General features: G+C 37.7%; 1 protein-coding gene across 1 annotated transcript in view; it reads left to right on the top strand.

Annotated features, from left to right (window-relative positions):
* NCK2 (NCK adaptor protein 2) overlaps positions 1 to 20,898 on the top strand; it is an 85,149-nt gene that overhangs the window by 27,568 nt on the left and 36,683 nt on the right. The window contains exon 2 of the mRNA XM_005516562.3: positions 4,244 to 4,315. The gene's annotated coding sequence lies outside the window, so the exon portion shown is untranslated. The remainder of the gene's footprint in view (positions 1 to 4,243; positions 4,316 to 20,898) is intronic.

Here is a 20,898-nt window from a genome sequence, read left to right as displayed (position 1 = left end):
TTGTGCTTGCCCAATTGTCTGCATAGTTAAAATATTTTGAACATAGCCTATTTTAATGTAACTTCTTTTGAAATATCTGCCTAATGGAGAAGTCTTAATGGAATACTTTAATAGCTCAAAGTGGTTACCTGCAATTGCTCCAGTGTATTTCAGTCAATTACAAAGGAAGGCAATATTTAATGCTGGAGTGAAACTAGATGGTGTAATGAACTGGCAGATTGCCAGCTTGATCTTCTCCACAGGAGAATTTGTATTAATGTGATGCTTTTCATTTGTTCTCCAGAAGGTCACCAGTAATACGTCAATTGGAGTTAAAATTTCCACTCTGTGCAGCACTGGTTTATGGTCAGATCATTTTTGTATATTAGCATATTAAGTATCAAAGAGATTATTTTAGCTATTTCATGTCAGAATTTAAATAGGAGGTGGTTGGGTGTTGGGAAGAGAGCCTGAGAGAATTGTCATCGAAATCATTGCTGTGAGGCTGAATCTGGATTTTTGCCATGGAGATAGAGAAAACGGGGCACATTAGAGCTATTAGTGAAAGAAGAGGTGGTTAATCACTGTGGATGTTACTTGTAATGTAATCATTACAAGACCACTAATTTATTCTGTGAGGTAGTAACCTTTGTAATAAGGTTTTATTATATTAGATGTTACTGATATTTACCTTCTGGTGCTTGTTTGCAAGCATCAAGTTCAAACTTTTATTTCTGACTATTGACAGGGGCTTTTTACTGTGGAACTTTTATAGTCCTTGTGTTTGGAAGACCTTGATTTAGCAGGCAAGTGAGTGTCTAAACTTACTATTGAAGATTGGATAATTTTTTTTTTTTTTTGCTTTGTTTGTAATTCCATGTTCATCCAATTCCTATACTCTGCCATTCCTTCTCCTTGTCATAGTCTTCTCTTCCTCTGCTCTGGACCTCAAGGGAAGTGTAGGGTATGAAGAGACTCATGAGTGGTAAGGAGCTGTGGCATTTTACGTGCGGCAGGGCTGACATTACTCCAGTAGTGGATGCATTGAGTGAGGTGTGACAGATGGACATCATGCTAAAAAAGTGATGGGCACTGGGATATCATGGGAGAAGACTGCCCACCTCTGTGCCTCCATTTTTGGCTTTGCTGACTTCCGAAAAAAGTTGTTGACTTGATTTCCCAAGTTTTCCAGTGTTGCGCTAGTTTGACTTTTGCGTGAACACTAAGTCCTGTGTGTTGCAAGGCTTTTGAAGGTGGTTGGAAATAATTCTGTACTCTCAAAATTTAACAATTCATTCCCCAGAATGTTGGTGCTATCAGATGTTTCTTTCTAGTCCTAGCTGGTAGGAGATAGCAGGAGAACTAGAAAACTCTATGTGTAGTGCTAACTTTGCCTGGGGGCAGGTAGGCCCAGACCCTAACCACTGTTGTAATTGTTTGACCCTTGAGAAGAAAGGTCCTAAACTTCTGTACCTGAAGATTGTTTCAAGAACACATTTTAAAGGAACATTTTAAGGAACGTTTTAAATATAAGTGAAATATTTGAGGTCTGGGTTTCCATCCTAAGTTTGTGTCACTTGGCAAATCACAGTGTTTTGGGCAAAGCTTTGGACTGTGTGGGTGTGTGATGGAAATTGGCTACTCCTCTGGGGAAGTGACTGTTAGTGTGACTCGTAGAAAACTTCCTCTGGCTCTTCCAAAGCCAAGTGAAGATTTTTATCATGAGAAAAATAGAAAATGGGGTCACAATGTAACAGGATTGAACCCAAGGAGGATAGAGACCAGTCTGCAGCTTGTGTTTGTGTGTCTGTTAGATTAACAGAGTTTTATTTCAGTCTAAGTGTTGTTAGGAATGATGGTTTTTTGTGCATCTTCTTCCTCTGACTATTTGCACTATCACCATTAACATTCCAAACTATTTTCAATGTGTTTTAATTGAGCTGCCAAAATAAAACCATTCTTGCTCTACAGAAGGAAGTTAGCATTGTTATGTTGAGATAAACACATGACTCATTTTTTTCTTATGTGTTAAGATGAAATTTGGACTCTTTTCTTTTCCCAACTGTACTTCTTCTCTGTTTGACTTATAAATACAGGGCTAATTTTTCAGGTATTGATGATGAACGGTGCTGCTTTCATTTCACTTTCAAACACATGTTCTATTTGCAAGTGTGCTTTTATGAAGGTGGAAGCAATAATTGAGAGAGGGTATTGTGTTTTTCTTTAAGGAACAGAACAAAAATACCATAACAAAATCAGAGACTTGGTACAGCACTTCAGTGATAGATGGTAATGAGCAGTAGATGATTTGTGAGGTAGGACAAGGGGAGATAGTACTGTTCAGAAGATCTTGTACCAAAAATATGAGGAGATTTTTATTTTCCCATTTTTGCCTCTTAATATTAAAAATGTCCTTGTATTACTGATAGGAGAAAAACACATACTACAAAACAGTCAGTCAGCAGGAAAACAGATCTGCTCTGCCTCAGGGTTTTAATGTTGCTTCATTTATTAAAGTATCTCTCCCATTTACTTGATGTCTGTCCTACAATTTCAATAGAGCAGTTTTCAGTGGGAACACAGTTAAGGTCTGTAATTGGTTAGAAAAATTGATATAGCAAAGTGGTGTTGCCTGTGGTCTGAGTGCAGGACACTGGAAACCCAGGTGGGGCAGCAGCTATTCCAGCCACCACCTGGCAGAGTAGAAGGGATTGGTCATCCTCCAGTCCTGTCTGCTTTCTGCTGTCACAGGCAAATCTTCATTCAGGTGGTGAACTGGATCAGGAGATTCTTCTGGTGAAATAACATTTCATCATAATTTTCTACCCTCCATTATTCATTTATTTTTTTAATCTTGTGTGTTTTTCAGGAGGGTTGGCAACAGTTTATCTCCCCTTGCAGCTGCTGGGGAGCAAAGGGTGAGCTTCCAGCAGCTGAGGGTCGGGGAGTCTCGTGTTCTTTACCCCCTAACAATATGTTTAGGTTTAAATGTTTGTCAAACTGTGACTTCAGTTACTCCACCTATTAATGAATGGGAGAGTAAATCTCACTTTGAAACATTTGTGTAAGGTATTTACCTTTGTCAATACTTCTTATTCTCCCCTCACTTCATTATCGTGGGGTCACTGGGTGACTTGCTCCTTTGAAGTTAATTTCTTCCTAGGATGCTTTTGTAGAGTCACAACTGTTTGGAATCTGCTCAGAAAAGATTTTGAACAGAAACATTTGTGCATGAGTGGCCTGGGGTTGTGTAGGAGTTTTAACACATTGTCCTTGCTGCAGCACAAGAAGTTGCTGAGAATTTTTTTTTTCTTTTTGAGTTGGATCTTGTATGGGTTTACATTGCCTGAATTTGTCAGACATCCTGTGCAGTTAGAAGATCATTAAAAAACAGAAACAAGTGTTTAAATACTCTGACCTGTGTTCTGAATGGTTACTTCTGTGGCTAGAAATACTTAACAGAACAATGGAGGCCAGGAGGGACCTCTGGACAAGCCATCCACATTGTTATCAGGGCTGAGGCTGCACCTAGGGCCATGTGTAAGTAGAATTTGAGACTCTCCCAGGAAGAAGGCCCATCACTTCACAGAGGGTATGTGGCTGTGCTTAGCCACCCTTGTACCTTCTTTATATCCAGACAGAATTTCCCTGAGTGTTGTTCTCTGATCCCTTAACAAGCTTCACCACTGCTGTCAGAGCTCTCTCACTGGGTCACCAACTCTTGTGCCAGAAGGCTCTAAGTCACATGTGGTAGTAATCCATCTGAATTACACATATGTATGTGTGTGAGTGTCTTCTGAATGGAAATACTTTGCTGCCCCTCAAGACTCCTGGCTATGCTTTTGTTGCTGTACCTCTTTTCCATGCATAGAGGCATTTTCTTTTCCTTAGAAAGTACAGTCAAGTTAAACTGACTAATACAAGAGTGAAGGAAACAGTAAATAATGGTGCTTTATAAAATACAATATTTCTAAAACTAGGCTGAATTTTTAATTCCATTTCTTGATTGATTTTTCTGTATATTATGAAGGCTTAACCTGTATGTGTTTCAGATTGTTTGGGGTTAAAATCACTTCGTATTCATTGAGAGAAGTTAAATATGAAGATGGGAGTCTGTTTATGCTAAGCAGGTGGATCAAGTTCAAGCCATTTTGTCTCCTCTTCATCATTTCTTAGGAGGTTTTGACAGCCTGAAAGCTAAATTACCTATTTGGAAGTGTTCTAAGTTTAGTGTTTGAACTAAAATATATGTTTGTTGTTTCAGGTGGTGGTGTATATAACTTTGTTGGAGAGTCCTGCCTTTCACTGCCTGGACCCTTTTAACAGTGTGTCAAAGGTGAGTGGTTCAAGTTCAGTGATTATTTTTGTAACTTAAGATAACAAGTGAACTGGATATATTGCTTGGTTTTGGCTTTTATGTATTAGCAGTATTGTTGTGATTTTTTGAATTTCTTTTTTTTTAACTGCTGGTTGAATGATAAAATAGCATGTCTTTTTCTGTCAGTGTTCTGGGGAAAATCAGTTCTAGCTCTGACTTTCAGAAAAAAAAACCAAGAAAAAATGATAGGCTCAGACTATTAATTAAGAACTAGATATTGTTTCCACTGTTTTATGGCTCCTGTCTCATGCTACCCACTGCATCAAATTGGGATGTTTTCCCCTGATGATGCTGCCTGAAAGCACAACATGATGGTGTGGGAAGTATGGAGAAGCAGTCATCCATAAACAATGGTGGGGCAGGCTTCATATTATTCTTTGGTTGAATTCTAAAAACTAAGTAACAAGTTTGAAAGTGTTGAGTATTGAAAGTATTGGGTGGAAAGAACGTTTTTGTGTTTTCTCTGCAAGCAGAAGAGAATTGCATTCAGTGTATAAAGAATATATTCTTAGGCTGACTCTGAAGACCTGAAATAATCTAATGAAGTTGATGTTGCTGTAGAAGTCTTTGTGGTAGTTTGGCTAACTTCTTTCTTTTAATATGTACCCTGTTGTCAGTTTCTAGTAGCTGTAGCTGATCTCTGTGGCTTAGTAGGAATTTATTAACAGAAACCTTTAATAAATGACACCTCATTACAACTGTACCAAAAAATAAAAGCAAAATGGCAGAACACTGAATAAACATTCAGCGTTGTAGTAGCTGCAGCATGGAATCTTGGCTTTATTCAGTACTTTACCAGGTGGATTTGTTACTTTTTACTCAAATTCTGTTTATAAAATAAAAGTAATGTTATCTTCTTCAGTGGGAAGTTATGAAGTCCAGTTACTGATTTTTTGGTACCTTCAAATCGTTGTGTGCCTTGATATTTGCTGTGAGTTCTGTTAAATACTTGTCCAATTAAGTGTTATGAGATGTTGAAATTAGATTTATTTATTCAATAAAGTGAAGTTGAACCAGTTACAATTAAAAATGCAATCCAGTCTTAACTATCATGTGTCCATGTGTTTTTTCAAATTATTGATTTTCCTTTAAACTGAAAAGGAAATTCTGAACTAATACTGAGATAGTGGGCTCCTGCACTATATTTTCAAGTTATCTGACATGTCTTTAAATGTACTGAAAAAAATTAATAACCCTGGCTCTTCTAGTAGATCAGTGTAACCTTGAACACTTAGGTGTTTAAAGACTAATAATGGGAAAGCTTTTGTACTAGTTTTATGGAGTAGAAATTGCAGTAGGTTTTCTTTAATACTTTTTCTATGATGTATAGGTAGCAAAATCAAAATATTCTTGAAAGAGCTGTTAATGTGAAAACAAAATAAATGCACAGTCCTAAGCAAATGATTAATCAAGCTGTTGACTTAATCATTCTGAAATTAATTTTCTGAAATAATTTCTTTTCAAAATTACGTTGGTATTATATTGATTATGGGCTGAATTATGTATTTATTTCAAATTTGTAATATAAGGCACATTAGAGTTTTATCTTTGGAATCTTTCTTGTCCTTTATTATAACAGTTTTAAGTTAAATGTTCAGTGAAAGTAATTTTAAAAATAGTCCACTACTCACTTAAAAGAAATAGGTGTCTGTGATATATGGCATATTGAGTAATGTTTTTCACTCTTTAAACCATTAAATGTGGAGGGTAACCAAACATGTCCAAAGTGGTGTTCTTTACATCAGGTGAAGGTTTTATGTATTTCACTAAGAGGCAGAAAATAGATAACAGCTAACTGAAAGGAGGTGAGAAAGAGCTACCTGGACATGTCAGTTGGTGGGGAGTGTAAGGAGTGTCTCTCCTTTTGTATCTAGTTTGTTTTTTTTTCCTTTTTTTATTGAAGACTGAGTACCCAGGATATTTGCTGTGTACAAGTAGACCACGTTCAATTTCAGTAACAAAATTGAATCTAACCGTATTAATATTTTATGCCTTTTTCCATACTTTCTGTGCTTGTTTCTGATGGAGTGTATTTAGCTTGGTAAATACGTGAATCTGCAAAACCTGGAGCATTCTAATGCTGTTCCCAAAAGGAAATGAACGCGTAGGTGTAGGTTCAGTAAAGCCTACATTTGTAATGCTTTGTTGAACCAGAACATAGTAAACCTTTTGCCCTTTGAAAAGGAAATGAAATTGGCAACAAAGTAAATTTTCAGAAATTACACTCAAAGTCCTTAAACTTCAGGAACTGCAGGCAATCATGTATCCTTACAGGATTTTTTTGTGGTTATCAAGGTCTGCCAGGTGTTCTTTTATGTAGCTGGGCATGCTGGCTTTTTTCAGTTGTTTGCTTTCTTCTCCATCTCCTCTAACCTTATATTTTATGTAGTGGTATTCTGTACTTTTGAACTTGTCCCTCATTCACTTGCAATAATTGAATCAAAAACAAGATTTCATATTTTCACAATAAAGTATTTTGAAAAGTTGTTGCAATATTGATATGTACATTGAGCATTTTGTATTTTAGATTAAAATCTTCTGGGAAATGTTCTGTGATTTTTTGAGACTTGATACGCTTGTATGGAATGATTGGTTCTTTAGGGTTACCTCTGTACATGGGAGGGAGATTTTGATGGGATCAGAAGCAAACCCATATAAGCAAATTTATCAATGTCTTCATACAAAGCAGATTTGTCAAAGGCTACAGTACCACAGCATAGAACAGAAATCCTTGTCTGTAAAGATTCTCAGAGCAACCATGGTAGTGATGTGCTCATCACAATTTGAGACTGGGGACTTGCCTAGAGCATCTGACAGACTGATCCTCCTTCTCTATTCAAGAGCAAAAAGAACCATAGACATTTCAGCTTGGTGCAACTGTTAGTGATGCTGAATCAGAATATTTCTTGGTATTTTTCTGTGATTCAGCATGTTTGTAGTTGTTGATTTTGGATATTTTTTAACCCAAGGAAAATGATGCGTATTCTCAGTGTTTCATACGAGTTAGTTGTGGGAAACTTTGATTCTGACATTTATGAAGAGAATGAAAGGTATGTGCTGAGTGGATGTCTGGATTCCTTTCCCTTAAAAAAATATTTCTGTAATTACGCCAATTATCTCAGGTGCCTGAAGTGATTGTAAGACTTTGAATGCAACTTCAGTATTACTTAAGTATATTTACAGACATTTGGTATAAGAAATGAATTTATAGAACACTGCCTGTTACGTTATGCTAGTGGCATAATACTTTCTAACCTATAATTGAGGACAGTGGGGAAGAGCACTTTCAGCCCACTCTTACACTTCCATCACCACAGGTAACACCCTGAATAAAATAGTCTTCCCTGAATTACATTTTTTTAGTATTTCTTTTTTTAGACTTTTCTTTACTGCATTTTTTCTATTTCTCTTTGTAGTAATTGTAGTTCTTTGCTTGAACTATAGGCATGTTTTAATTTACTAATAATATGAAAGTTAAGAATAAGTTGTCCAATTTTTTCCAGTTTTGATAGTTTCAGGTGCAACTCATATTTGTAGGTATCAGCGGTACCTGTTACAGCCCACAAATTTCCTGTGCAGTGTGCTTTAACTGCAGTCTGTATGGTTTCCTTATCAGAGAACATTTTATAGCTTTCATCAATGCAGGAAAATTAATTTCAGTAAAAATATAACAATGGCCACATTTTTTCATGATGGAAGTAGTTTTGGCGTATGATAGGCAGTGTAGACTTTGTCTTGTCATCCAGCATGTCAGTTTTTCTGAGACAAATGACTTGGTGTGTTATCTAGATGTTGAAATAGGTGAATTTCACAGAAGCAAAGAATGTTTAAAAGTTAGTGTGGTATATTTCTTGTGGAATTCTGTTTCTAATAACTTGGTTAATTAATCTTGGGTTACAATTACTGTTTGCATTGTAGTAACAAAGCTGCAATTGTACTAAGCAGAGAGGGCTGAGAAAATGAGCTTGTCCTGTTTTTTAATTTTTAAGCCAGTAGCAACACAAAGCATAGAATACCATGCATATAGATGCAAACCTTTTACAGTTTATTTTTCTTTCCCTGATTTTAAGTTTGAGAGCATGTCTCTTCATGTCCTTTTGTTTCAAGGTGTGAAGGGTGTTGCAGGGATGGCCTGCAGCTCTCATCCCTCCTTATTTTGTAGGCTGTTGTTTGTGTCAGCTGTTCTTAGTTGTTCCCTGCAATATAGCCTTGGTGTAGCCTATTTTCTACCTGCTCCATTCTCTCTTTTATCCCCCCCCCTTTCCTTTAAATCATCCTTCTCCTGATTTTTGATTCAGCAATTCTATGTGTAATCCTTCCAGGTACTGTTGTTGCCACTCAGACTGTTTTTTTTTTGACACTGGTTTAGGTCCTTGAAATTTTATAGCACACCTTTTCTTTGTGACTGCTTGTTCCACCTCTTCCTACTAATACTTAAAATCTACCAGTGGCCTGATTTTTTTTTTTTAACATTCAACACTATCATCTTAACAGACATGTTCTTATATGTGAGCTAGAAATCTGCTTCATGGAAGCAGCTGCAGCAGATGATGTCAGAGAGATTATTTCCCTGAAGCAGCAGGTAGTTGGGAGATCCAGATTTTCCCAAGAGACTGATTTTGAATTCTCTATCTTCCACCAAAATCCACAGCTCTTAGCACATTCCTTGATAAGCTCAGTTGTCTCATACCATTAGTTCTCAGGTTATCACATACCAGCCCCAAAAATGCTGTTGAGTGAGGGTTAGACTTCTCTTTATATTTGATCTCTGAATTTGTTTTTCAAGATTAAACAGTCGGAGTATTAGTTTTCCTTGCTTAGTTCTCCCTCAAGATCACTGAATGGTATTTTCTGCCAGCCCTGGATTTGCATGGGATCTGGAAAGGTCTGTTCCTTTATTGCTGGAGAGAGGGTTGATTTATGATGGTAAAGATCTGGATGCATGGTAATGTGAAACATTTATCTCAAAATGAAATGGTGTTGACATCCCTGAGTTCACTTGAATGCTTGGACTAGAACTACAAAACTTGTGTGTGTATGTATATTTATAAAATTGATTTTGAAACTAGCTCATAAGCAAGGCTTTGACAATTGTGCTCTTTAGAATTTGAATTTATTGTCAAAGGGATGACGGAAGTTAGCATTCTCAGTTGCTGACTTGCACTTCAGGCACTCTTTAGATGCATGGTTGCTGTAACATACTTTCTGACTGCTGTAAATTACTGAAACTTCAGGAAGTCTTGGGCTGTAAGTCTTCTTCCACGTGACTGCTCACACATTGTTATGTGGCCAACATTGGGGTGTCCCATTTCTGTGCTGGGTTGATGTCCATTGTGTAAAGAGCAGCTGCTGCTTTGCAATCTTCAGGAAAAAAAAAGTGTGGCAGAGAGATCAGAAGCCTGCTGATTGTTGTGACCTGCTTCCTGCCTGTGTGTTAGGAGAAGGGGAGAAAAATGACAATACAAAGTAGGTCACTGGTCACCTAAAGATTCTGGCCTGTAGGTGGTAGCTGGGTATTCTGGCATTTCCACATCCTGAGTCAGTACCCTAACTAATCCTGCAAAATTCTTGAAAATAAGAGAAACAAAACCGAGGGCAGTTTGATGAAATGACACAGTGCTACTTAGCTTTACAGACTATAGCTTGGTTTCAGGGTGCAGTTTTTTGAACCTAAATGTATTTATTGCACACTAGAGGAGCAGGAGCAAGGCATCAAATAACAATTCAGACCTGTTCCTCAGAATTTAATTTGCAAGAAGCTAAAGAATAAATAAAATTAAAATGCTTGGTATTAGTCACTTGAAACAGTCAGGGATTCTGTGGTAGAGGAAAGGAAAAGGGATGTCTCTCTTTAAGTTCTTGCTGGGGTCCAGGGAAGGAGGGGATGAATATATCATCCTTATTGTCCCGATTCTCTTTTTTCTCTATTTTCTTTATATTCTATTTTATTATCTGTTACCTTGAGATGATTTGTTAATTTTTATATACTGGCTCTTATTTCTGTTTAGTCATGGGTTTGTAACTTGCTGTTCCTTTAATACACTGCTCTACAACTCCCAGTATTTGTGTATCAGTTTCTTCAGAAAGCCTTTCATTGAGGCTCGGTCCAGATTTGGTAACACTATTGTCTTGTTTGAGTAACGTCTGAGTTAGATAATGAAGAAATTGTCTACTTCTGTTGTAACATTACTTTTAACAGGGTTGCAGTGCGTTGCTCTTGGATATTGACTACAAGTAATGTTTAGTACTTGACAGCGTCTTGTAGTACCTTAGTATTTTGTATGGCTTCCAGTTGAACTGGTGTGTGACAGCAATGGCACAGTCATTTTTATTGCAAATCAGTAGCAGTATAATTTTTTAAATTCATATTAATCTAGAAGGAACAAGAACTCTGTGGTTAAAGTTCCACATTTCAGACCTGTGGTTTTGAACCTGTTCTTCCCTTTATTAAATCTTTGTACAGATGTTAATCCTCACAATCTCTCTCCATGCTTGGAAATTATTTGGCTGCTATTATTTCCCTTTCATTTTTGTTGATGCATTTTATTGTTATCTGGCAGGAATAAGAAAGAAAATGTGTCTGAATGTGAGGGTAGAATGTCTCATCAGTGCAAGAGTATATAACACTTCTGGATGAAAGGGAATGTGATGTAGCAGCCAAAACCAAATGTTTAATTTTGAACCAAGTTATTGCAGGGAGGTTTTGTTCAGGGAAAGCAAGCTTTGAAGAAATTTGACAGAAGATAAAAATAATAGGAGAGTTCAAGTTGTTTGGAAGTATTCCAGTTTGTTCAAGCACTGAAGGTAAGAGTAGGAATAAAGGAGGATGAGAAACTGGCATCATGAGGCAATGTTGGTCTCTCTTGAATGTATGTTTTGCTCTTGGAAATGTAGACTTTTCTAATGGCTTATTTTTTGGTTTTGGGTAACTGTTTCTATGGAAAAAGTCAGATATTCCTACAGTGAAAATTTACTTTGAGAAGCTTATCCTTTTGAGCAGCAGATCTGGTGCAGTGGAAAATTGTGTTGGGATAATAGCAGTGGAACAACTTTTGAGATTGTCTGTGTAAGCTGTCTTAGAGCAGCTGGCACCTGAACTGCAACATAAGAGCTCAGAATAAGGAGCATCTTCCTAACGTACTTACAGAAGCATGTGTTCTCTGGAGCACTCCTGGGGTTTTAGAATCAGGGTTTTAGAAAATCCTCTTTCATCCTCTTCCCTCTTCTGTGAAAGGTGTTTCTCTCTTGGCTTTGTGTCCCTTTCCGTCAACTGAGGAATTAGCAATAGCTAGCTGCTGTAATTGTGTAGCAGAGCATTCACAAGTGCAATTTTTTGTAAGAGGTCCTCATTTAAACTGGATGACGATATGTAGGAAATAATTTCATTGAAATAAATGAACACTACCAACAATCCAGATCAAAAATGTGGTTTCGGTTTTAAATTTAAAGCATTCTTTACTTGTCATTGGGAAAGTTTGAGGGGTGGAGTTTCCTCTGCATTTGTGTTTTGGGAGCAGTAAGAGAGGATTCCTATATTGACTTTGAAGTGCTGTTAGATGGAAGAATAAATGATTTTAAGGGGAGGCTAGGATTGCCATTTCTTGCCCAGGCTTATACTTTGTTGGTTAGCACAGCAGTCAGTGTGACTGACAAGAGACTTGTGAAGCTGCAGCATTCACTCGCATCTCATAAAAGATCCATGACTCTTTCTTTATTTAAATTGTGTTTTCGCTGGGTACATATCCTATCAGGAAATTAAAAGCATAGCTTTCTGAGTAACTATCTCATGTTCCAGTCTTTTTCAGGAAGATGTACAGATTTATACAGGAATATAAATTTAATACTATTAGCTGCCTCTTAATGAAATCTAACACTGCATCTTTCAGGCTGCCACTTTGGTTACATGCTTAAGCGCAGAATCAAGAATGGTATCTTATGTCTAGTGATTATTTTTATCTGTACTATTCAAAGACCCTGCTTCTAGAAAGTAGCTTTTGGCCTGAGAAAGTCTCCTAGATATGAGAAATAGGTGTTCATTAACCCCATTCAGCTTTGGAACTTTGCCTTGAGATTTAAATTGAGAAGTATCTTCTCTGGCCCTTCCCCCCCACTGCTACATGCACCCTTTCGTATTAGATAAAAATTTTGGTCCAGGTGACTTGGTAAGAAAATCTGGAAATTTAAGAATTTATTCAGCATTCAAATTGACAGTAAACTGCAAAGTTTATTGGAGCAGAGTCTGAACAGGACCTTTAAATTACTGACCTTTAAGTTACTAAGTACTCTGTGAACTAGAAAGCTTAAAATTATTGTAACAATAAAAATTTTTTTCTCATTTCCCTAGCATTATGAGGTAGACTTTTGGGGTGGTTTTTGGAAAAGCAAATGATAAATTGTTTGAGACTATAGAGTGAATGTTGTCTAGGAATGGACAATATATTCTTGGGGTTTTTTTTTCCCCTTAAAAACTTTGGCTATAAATGGGTTTTTGAACTGAACAAACATCTCTTCCTCTTTCTAGTTAAAAAGTGAATATATGATTTTTCCATTGGGGAACAGAAGGTCAGCGGTTCAGTTTTATTTTCAGCATTTTATAGACAGTTTAAAGTGAAATCCCTTGAAAAGTAGGTAGCGCTGTTTCAAGGGATTAGCAGTAAAACGTAGCAATCCACAGTGATTCTGAGCTTTGTCCTTCTGTGTGAGATCAAGGTTAAACTTCTTATGTCTGTGGACTGTTCTTTGTTTATACAATACATAAATGTAGTAATACTTTCAGTGAAGTATAACTCCTGCAGACCATTGAATGTTTGAGCTATGTGAAAAGAAGCAGCAGTGGAAGCAAATCTTTCAAATGCTTTATTATTTGTAATCTTGAAAGAAATTCAAGGATGTCGCATTTATAAAATCTCATGAAAGGATGAAAGTCCATGGACAGGGGTACACTTAATTTGTTCTTTCACAGAGTCTGTCACCAGTATCACCAGTTTGTCATACAGCTAAGTTTACCTAAATGACCTCTCAGGAGAGCGTCTTGTTTATTTTTTGGACCTTGTGTTCTTGGCTCCCTCCTACTCTGATTTGTAAAGAACTATGGAGAGGTTGTAAGGTGTGAAATGATTTGTAATTTTGTCTTAATGTAGACACCTAAAGTATGCTTTATTCTTCCTGGGCTTTCCCTTCTCTTTTATCTTGTTTGTTTTTGGTTTCATGTGTTTCTGAATGGTGAGGTAAACTTAAATGCTGTCTGCTGGGAGGAGTGGAGAGAGCCATCCAGAGCAACAGCAACAAACATTAAGCTTATCTGTGTTTCTGACTGTAGAAACACCGTAACACCCATAAACCAATGGAGAGATGTGGTCATTAATCACTGCTGCTGTTTTAGAGGTGAGATGAAGTCTCTTTTCCAAAAGTTTTCTTTAGGGCTGCAGAGTTTATTAGCTGCATCATTTTTCTGGCACTGCTTTTAAAAGAATTGAGGAAAAGGTAAGTCTATGCTCTTTTCTGTCCCTCTTGCTGTATCTTAAGTGTGAGGCAGTTTGAGATTCTGATGTATTTGCTCTGCAGCCAAGAAAAAATGGGCCAAAAAAGCTGCCACCTTCCTGTTTGTCTCATGTTGTTTGCAGTCAAAATGTCTGAATATGTACTCTCTGCAAGTCTGGGTTTTCTCACTGCTGTCTACAATGTACCATTGCTCTTGATTGTCTTCAAAATAAAGCAAGACTTTTTGCACTAATGGTGGAAAAAGTCACCACAGGTTGGGTCATTCATAGTTGCTTCATCTGCATTAGGCTGCTGATGGAGGCTGAAAAAAAACTTGCAGCTGCTGCCTGTACTTGCCTGAGCCCTGCCTGCTGCTGGGGATTGCACAGCAGGTGCAGGAAAGAGAGGTTGAGGGCAGATGGCACAGGCACAGGGAGGGTAAAGTCTGGAGGAAGGGCTTGCTAGGAAGAGGGATATTAGCCAACTGTCTGTTGCTGGAGTTGCTTTGTACTCAGGCATTATTATTTTTTTTCTCATCTTTCAACAAATAAAAATCAGCAAAGATGACAATTCACATTCCTTGTGTTTTCTGGTAAGTATATGATAAAAGGGCATGAAAAGATATATAGTCTTCAAGATATGGGGAAATACCTTCTTCCAAACATACTCTCTGAGATGAAGCAGTAAAAATCATCTCTTTACAAAAATCCTCTCTCTTAGTGTTGTTTTTTGTGTTTTTTTGCTCGGTCTCTAGAAGGATGCCAGTATTGTCTATTAATCTTTGTCCTGTTTTCTGAATGACATACAGATACACATTTATTAAAAATGACACATGCCCCAAACAAACTGAAACATTTGTTTGGTTTTCTTAATCCCTTAAGGTTGTCATCCCATATCTATGGAAAGATTTGAGCTAGGTTTTTCTGACAAGCTCTTCACTTTGTGTGTTGGTGACTATACTAAGCTTAGTTAAAGATGTGATGAAGTGTTTTCTCTGTAATTTCTGTTACTATCTCTATCTATCTTCTAAGCATAGGTAAGTTGTAAGGCTTGTAGCTAGTACTGTGTAACTGTAACATGAGCTGCTATAATACCAGCTTGTTCCTGTAGAATACCAGCTTTTTGTCCTTTGAAATAGAACTTTAAATTTAAATCATCTGTCAGAAGCTGAAAATGAACACTGCCTACTTTATAACAGGGATACTGTTCCAAAAAAGGTTATAGAAATATCCTTTTCAAGTAAAATATCAAAAGAATTTTAAAAAGCTCAGCTTCCTGAAACAGCAGAGTGCTTATCACGTAAATAGAAAAGATCGTACTTATATTATGTGTTTTAAAGTCTGCCACATTGATTAAGCATTTGTATCTTGAACTGCACCAGATGAGGAAATTTTGTGGTATAGCAGTATTACTAACGAAAATCTTAAAAAATATTGAATTGGAAGGATTAGCTTGTGTGAAAGTCACAACATGAAATAAGAATGAATAGCACATAAAATTAGAGTGGAATTGCATGATTAATAGGCCAGAACTCAGATTTGTGTTCTTGTGATGTTGCAGCAGCCTGCCTTGTAACAGCCTGGATGGCTTTCTCTTTGTACCACCAGAGAGTTAGCAGTCTAAAGTATCCACTGCTTTGTGTAGGATCATAGAATATTTTGGGTTGGAAGGGACTTCTAAAGGATCATCTATTTCAACCCCCTTCTGTAGTGGGGAAGGACATTGTCAAGTAGATCAGGTTGCTCAGTTTCCTATCTAATCTGACCTTGAATATTTCCAGGGATGGAGCATCTTCCACATCTCTGGGCAACATGTTCCACCACTCTCATTTTTAAAAAATATTTCTTCCCTATAGCTAGTCTAAATCTTCTGTCTTTTAGCTTAAAACCATTATCCCTTGTCCTATCCCAACAGGCCCTGCTACAAAGTCTGTCTCCATCTTTCTTATAGGCCCCCTTTATGTCCTGGAAGATTCTATAAAGTCATCTCTTCTCCAGGCTGAACAGCCCCACCTCTCTGAGCCTATCTTCATAGAAGAGGTGTTCCAGCCCACTGATCATCTTGGTGGCCCTCTTTTGGACCTGCTCCAACATGTCTTTCTTTGCTGAGGGCCCCAGATCTGGATGCAGCACTCTGGGTGTGCACTCACTAGAGCAAAGGGGCAGAATCACCTTTGACCTGCTGGCATGATGCATCCCAAGATGCAGTTTGCTTTCTGAGCTGCAATTGGATGTTGCTGGGCCATGTCCAGGCTTTCATCTACCAGTGCTCCATAGTACTTCTCTATAGATTTGCTCTCAATCCCTGCATCCCCCAGCCTGTACTGATACGGAGTTCCCCGACCCAGGCAGACCACCTTGTACTTGCACCTTTTGAACCCCCTCCAGTGCCCATCAGCCCAGTTCTTGAGCTTGTCCATGTCCCTCTGGATGGCATTCTATCCTTCAGTTTTGTCAACCATAGTTTGGTGTATGTAGTATATTGGTGTATATGTATAGTATATTTGGTGTATGTGTAGACTTGCTGAGGATGGGCTCAATTCTCCCATCTGTGTCACTGATGAAGACATTGAACAGTGCTGGTGCCAGTATGGACTCCACTTGATACTGATCTCCATTCAGACACTGAGCCATTGATCAATGTCCAATGTCCAGATACCCTCTGGATGTGACCATCCAGCCAGTTCCTCATCCACTGAGTAATCCAATCCACATCTCATCAAATCCATATCTCTCCAATGTAGAGAGAAGGATGTTGTGGGGAACTGTGTCAAAGGCCTTGCTGAAGTCCAGACAGACATCTGTAGCCTTTCTCTTATCCACAGTTGTAATCACTCCATCAGAGAAGGCCACTCAGTTGTTCAGGTACGGATTGCATTTGATGAAGCCACTTTTTCATTAACCATTAGCAATTTTAGTCCTATTTGATATTTTCCAAAGTCTTTCGTTGTGTTTCTTCTTGCAACTTTTGACATTGTATGCCTCAAATTATGAAGCTGTATTAGTCTGAATAATGGGCAGTTGTGAGCGTGAGGTGACTTTGGCTTTCAAGAAAGGAAAAAAAAAGTGAGGTGGAAAATTGCCCTCACTGCATTCATTGTGCTTGGCAGCCTCTTTTGAGGACGTCCCTGTCAGTCTTGTACAACAGACACTTCTGCTGCACCTTCCTGCTGGAGTGGAACTTGGAGAGCTGGAAAAACCTACAGACATCAGATACTGACATCACTAAGAACCTGGAGTGGAAGCAAAACATAAATGGGTCTTGCTGAGGAGATACAGCCTTTTTGTTTAAAACTATTCCTTTTCCTCAAATGTTGAGTTTACATTTTAAGAGGTCATTTGAAGCAGTCCCTGCTTCCTTATTTCACCTGAGCAGGCTCATTAATGTGATAGACATAATGAAAACTTTGGATGAGAATTTTTTTTACAAACATACTTTTTGACATTCTTAGATAAACACACAAAGATTTCATTTTTGTTGAATGGGAAAATGCTGTACTGACTCCTTAGCAGGAAGGATGTCTTTCTGGGTGTTTCTGACATGTATTTTCCTATTTCTTTGTCTGTCTTTTTAAAAGACTTCTAAGCCACTTACAAGACAAAAAAAACAGGCTTAAATTCTGTGCACTATTGGAGCTGTACAGAAATTCGTTACCACTAAACTAGTCTTGAGGTTTCCTGTTTGCAGTTCTGCAATGTGAGATACAAGGCACTAGCACATAGCTGCAGCTGTATTAGAGATTGGGATATCAGATATGTTGTGGGGCTGGGAGAGGCCAACCTTGCCTAGCAGCTGTCAAAGGCATTTGTCTGCAGCAGCAAACCCCAGCCCTCACCACTGCGCCCGTAAACAGTGGCAGGCCACACCAAGGGGACAGGGTCTGAGGTGTCTAGGTAGCGAGGTGAAGTTAGTTAGTACACCTCTAAATTACTGGGTAATTATGAATGATCCTTCACTTTTTTTGGAGATATACCACCTGGTTATGTTAACGAGAAGTATCATCTATAAACCTCATCCTGTAGAAGGGGACTGTGGCAGGGCTGTCCTGCCTGGGTACACAGGCTGTAGCGCCTCTGGTGCCATGATGTGTTGCACTGGCCTGGATCATCCTCACTCTTTCATCTATATGCCCTTCTGGTTGGTTGGTTGTTTTTGGTTTTTTTTAAATTTTTACCCCCCGACTTGAAAGGAAACCAAGCACTTTTTGCACTGTAGAGCAAATGTTCTGGTGCTGCCAGAAAAGCTCACAACACCTACTGAGCCTACCATTGAGTCATTGCTACATTGTAGCTGGGGCTGTCCCTCAGCTGATGGTTAAATCTGTCCAGTTTGAGCAGATGGGTAGACCTAACCCAGCCTCTGAAAAGAAGTGGGGGGGAAAAAAAACAGTGAATAGCTAAAACTGTAATAGCTTTGTGGATATTTCTGATATCTTAAGATGCATTTGAGCATTAAAAGTGTTTTAATTTTTCTAATTATTTTTTATTTGCTAGTTAATGACAAAGAAGAAAACGGTTGCCTCTGTAAAATAATCCCATATGTAGAAATACGTACTAAACTTTTTTCCTGCGTCATGTGCAATCAACTTAATATTCTGTCTAATTCTGTACTTACTCTTTTACTAATGTTTAAGTTATTCCAATGCAGTTTTAGTACCTTTTCTTTGTTCTTGATGAGCTGAAATTTACTTCTTTCAGTACTTGCAGTTTGCATTTCTGGACTTGAGCATATTGCTAAACTTTCCCTTTCCATTAAACGAACCAGAGAGAGGGGACAGAAAACCCCTAGAGCTTTTTGCCTCACTTTTTTAACAGGTCATTGTTTTAATCAGTTCTTCTTTTGTAAATGCTGAATTGTGAGAGTAGGTTGCAGATTGTAATAAAACATTCATCCTTTGCAGTGGATTCATTTATTTACATAGTGTTTACATTTATTTTTTACAGCCTTCCACTCATCTTTGCTTTCGGCTTTGGAAAACCAACCCCCTAAAATACAGACAGCAGCATCTATTGATTGTGACTGTGCCTTCAGTTTGCACATCAAAGTAAATTAGATAATAATGACATGCACTTACTTAGCTATCACTTTTAGTTCTGTAATCAGTGCATCCTAATGAGACCTAATAGTGAAATACCCCAAATTAATTGTCAAGGTTGTGCTAAAATAGTCAGTTATTTTAGGTTGCCTGGGTGTGGGGGTCTTTTTTGCTCAGATATCAGTTTGACACCCCAGAACCACATAGATGGGTGATGAATCCTTGTTCACTATGTCTATTTAGTTAACTTCCTTTAAAAGAGAGAGAGAGAGTAGTCTTACAGTAATTTTTGATGCAGTGGCCTCTTCCTGATAAAATGTGTCTCTTGGGGTGGGTTGACACACATTATATGAAGTATGGAAGTGTTAAACTGCAAAAGCAGTTAGACAAAGTGGCCTTTATGTGATCCATCTCTATTTGTCCAAGCACCAGCAAATAGCCAAGTAACAAAGCATGGAAAGGGTTTTACTGGTTATAACAAAGATTGTAATTAAAACAACTGGTTATAAATTGGGTCAGTTTCTTTACTCTTTTTAAACCTCTGTATTTTGAGATTTCCTTATCACAGTCATTAGAAATATGTCTGTCTTGGTTTCGGTTAACTTTGGCCTTTGAATGAAGGACATTATATTTTCCTGTTTCTTCAAACATGTTCCACTGGAAATAGCTGAAAGTATATCCAAAAGATGTATTCTTTTTTCACAAATGTTTATTTGAATTCACATTACTGGTTCTTTTTAATGCCTTCTGAGTTCTGTCTTTGTGTTAGTGTTTTACTTGTCCTCAAGAACTGAATGAAACAATTTAAAATGTAAAGATGTGTTTTTTTGAAATCTTTCTATATGTCAAAACTATTCATCTAGGCTGGTGTAAGAAAACTAACCACACACCCACACATGCGATAAAGGAAAAAAACTGTAGGTAAAAACAAAACTTCAAATTTCCTGAAACTGTAGGCAAACTAACCAGAGATGTCATCATCATAAACAAGAAAGCTTCAGATTTAGAGTGTACTTCAGATGAAGTGATCTAATATAAGTTATTAATTGCAGAATACAGTAAGCACATCCAGGTACTATGAAACAGGTCTGTATGAACACATATTTTTTTTTTAAAATTTATCTTCTGCAACTATATTACCTTAGAGGACCAAATATTACCTATTTGCCATAGTTTATGAAAGATTAACTGGGTGGGCATCAGATAGCCAGCCTGTCAGCAACAAATGCTGCATGGTTCAAAACACATTCTGATTTTTCAGAGTTTGGGGGCAGGAGGAGAGGTTATTCAGCCTTCAAATCTTAGACAAAACCATGATACATCATTAGTTAGTTTTCTGTTCTTCCCATGTAATTAACTAAATATCATATAGTAATTACATTTTACTTAATATTGTATAGCAGATAGGTGTTTTATGTACATCAGTGTCATGTAAAAGCCTCTGTATCAATTCTGTCCCTTTCTTTGTGTGTCTTAGGAAGACATCCAATTCCAGAACAGCCTATTATATCAATTGGCACTGCCTATTATTAGAATTTTTGCTTGTTCCCTTGGTGAGGGATTAAATTTCAAGCATTACTGTCAGTCATCTTTCAGTCATGTTCATTTTTACAAAACAAATTGTGAACAAGGAAAGCAACTGCTTCCTTTCTCACTGCGTCTTTGCACTGTCCTAACTAACCCTGCCATAACCGTGAGCCTTCCTCTTGAGGGCAAGAAAAGATGCTGCTTTTCTACCCACTGGACCAGGGCATTAAACTAGTCATAGTCTTAACTTTTGTCAGTCTACAGGAGAAGATACAGTTCAGGTGGCATGCTGATAAGAGTCCTTTCCTATTTGTCATTTGTGGGAGAAATATATTAGTCCTGTATGGGGAGGGAGAGAGGGTGAGTATTGAAATCCCAGCCTGATAAAGAGAGAATGGGATCTGCGTAACAATTCTTTGTACTTGGCTATTTAAAATGACAACAACTGAATAAATCTTTCACATGGAGAATCACTAGTAGATTTACAAGCTTGTTGGAG

This window comes from Pseudopodoces humilis, chromosome 2 (assembly GCF_049639895.1).
Source record: "Pseudopodoces humilis isolate 2021_Gansu_Grassland_sample_001 chromosome 2, ASM4963989v1, whole genome shotgun sequence".
Lineage (NCBI taxonomy): Eukaryota > Metazoa > Chordata > Aves > Passeriformes > Paridae > Pseudopodoces > Pseudopodoces humilis.
This window is presented reverse-complemented; position numbering and strand designations above follow the sequence as displayed.